The 2,710-nt window shown below is 40.7% G+C and overlaps 1 protein-coding gene across 1 annotated transcript in view; it reads right to left on the bottom strand.

Moving 5' to 3' along the window:
- The window catches only part of LOC103360213 (NACHT, LRR and PYD domains-containing protein 3-like), a 61,156-nt gene that overhangs the window by 37,751 nt on the left and 20,695 nt on the right, over positions 1 to 2,710 (bottom strand). The window lies entirely within an intron of this gene.

Below are 2,710 nucleotides of genomic sequence, written 5' to 3'. Positions count from 1 at the left end.
GTTGTCCTGTGAAATTAATGATGCGACCCACTGACTGGTTAGAGGAATTAGCGATGTGTTCAGGTCTATGTTCAGGTTCAATAGATGCTGGTATCCCAAAGATCCTGTTAGACAGAGAAGAAAAGTCACCTTGTTATCTTCAGCCAAACAAACTGCTGGAAAAATTAGCAGCTATCAGCAACAAACTGTGAACACTAGAACTGTAGCAATTAGCCAATTAATCGATCAGTTGTCTATTAATCATCAACTATTTTGATCATAGAAAAGAAAGAAACTTAAATTAACTTTATTATCCCAGCGTGAAACTGGATTGCGGGGTGTGCAGGAGCAGAACTCCAAACTACTTCTATAAGCTCACTTCGCTGCAGCGGCGAGTGGAAACCCTGCGCCGAGTTGACGCCTTTGCCAGCCATCAGACTGAAGGCTAAGTTCAGGGACTCCCTCCTCTTTGCCCTCAGACTGACCCATGCTGCTGGATTCACGTCAGCTGCACACTTCCTACCTTCACCTGCAAAAGAAACACAAATCATTCATCTGCACATTCACTGAAACCCTCCTGGACATCATCTCTGCAATGTGAAGATCAGCTGATCCTCCATTAATTGGCTCTTATCTTGTGTTTATAAGAGCTGGAAGGAGTCACACAGCAGAGGAAGCTGCTCTGCACTTTTAAAGTCAGTCCAGCAGATGGAGTCAATGAGCTGCAGTGAAATAAAGAGCAGCACATTCACATCCACTGATTCAGTTTGACTGGAATCTGCAGACGGTGGTTTGTTGAATAATGCAGCTGAGACAGAAAATATGCAGTCATTTGTGTTGTTCTCAGGAATGTGTAGAAGTATAACCAAGAGAAAAATGCTTCTTAAACTGTACTTTGGGGGCAAAGTCATCAACTTTTTAAATGGTTATGGGGCTGGTCTGAATCGCAATTTCTGGTCTCCTTTTATTCAGGCCCAATTAAAGAATATCTGAATATTCAGCACAGTCGGGGGGTTGGGGGGGAAGGGGGGTTATTCGGATCTCAAAACTGATATACCACTACGACTGAATATTGGGATGTTCAGGTCCAGCCTTGGGATGTGGATTGGTGCACACTTGTGAAGATATGGTTTGTTTTTCCACAAGGAGCTGGATGCACATTAGAGCTGCTCTGTCTGTTTCAACCGTTTAGTTATTTTTATTTTAAATCAGTCTTGGACACCACCATCTGCAATAAATCAGTCAGTTTATGGATTTACTTACACATTTACTGTCCAAAAGATGGATAACAGTAACTTTGAGTGCTACAAGGAGACACAAAACAACCCCAGTTTGACTGAAATTACCCCAGAGAGTTGTGACGTACCTCAAAAAATGAAACCCACACCACTTTCACTTTGATTTTCACATGTAATGACACATGTTCACATTATTTATTGACTGTATATTTTGAAGATATCAGATATATTTAAAACTAAATTAGGATATAAAATAATACAATATAAAATACAATAACTTAAATTGTATTATTGTATATACTAGGTCGTTAAAATCAGTATGTCAGTGGAGCCTGTCAACGAGGTTGCCTGTAATGACTTTTAAGATCTAACAGGTGTCTGTATTGAGCAACACAGTACTGGCACAGTATCAATACAGTTTAGGTAATGCGCCACAACTCTTCATGGGACCTCATCTACCCATCACTAGTGTAGAGGCTGCATACACTTTTCAGAAAGTCCAAATCCGCATAATGTAAGTTTATTTGTTCCTTTAAAGTTATTTTAACTCTATTGGTGATAGTTAAGGCACTGAGCAAGAGAAATCTTCAGAGCAGACTACAATATATTTTTAGTACAACACCTACCGCTGCCAAGATGGCCGCCAAGACTTGGCCTTTAAACCTTTAAAGTACCAGCACTGCTGACAAACAGTATTCTGACGCATTACACGTTAAACATATATTCTATTCACTTTCATATTAAAATTAAACCCTCTAAATGGCCTCCTGCTGTCCCCCTAAGTTGGGTTCAGACAGCAGGGCTCGGTCGGCTCGATGCGGCTCCTCACGCCGCCTGCGCACAGGCAGAGTGGAGATACACGGTAAAAAACAACAACAACAACAACAACAACAACAAACAAACAAACAAACAAAAAACCCAAACAAAACAAAAACTTATCAACCCAAGACCCCCACTTACCTTTACTTAATAACAATTATGCACTTTACTGACACTTTTTTCCTACTTTATTCGACTTTTTCTGACCACCAACACAAAACGGCGGAACATGTTGGTCAAGTTGAACTATTTGGACCGAACTTTCCAGCGCCGGTGAAAGTGTCCAGCGGCAGGTTTCTGCTGCTTTTCTCGACAATAATTTCACACTTCAAGGTGAAAACAAACGAATTCAACGTTAAAAGCTGCCTACATTACCTCCACACGGATCCTGGAGCCTGGAGCATGGAGCTTGGAGCCTGGACCGGAGAGCTGTGAAAATATGACGCAGATAACTAAACGGTCCGTGATGCGTTTGAGTGCAAGTGGGGAAAAAAATCCGACATCAGAGCGTTCAGCCGGAGTTGAACTGCGTTTAGGAAAATAACACCTCTAAATGTTTGTTGAACTTCAATAATAATTACTCTACTTTTAAGCACAAAAAGTTTAATATCAAGGCATTTAATTATCAATGTAATCTGACACTTGGAATCCAAAACATGACAAACCACATATTA

This window comes from Stegastes partitus, unplaced genomic scaffold (assembly GCF_000690725.1).
Source record: "Stegastes partitus isolate 25-593 unplaced genomic scaffold, Stegastes_partitus-1.0.2 Scaffold421, whole genome shotgun sequence".
NCBI lineage: Eukaryota > Metazoa > Chordata > Actinopteri > Pomacentridae > Stegastes > Stegastes partitus.
Note: the sequence above shows the minus strand (reverse complement) of the source record. Positions and strands in the feature narration are given on the sequence as shown.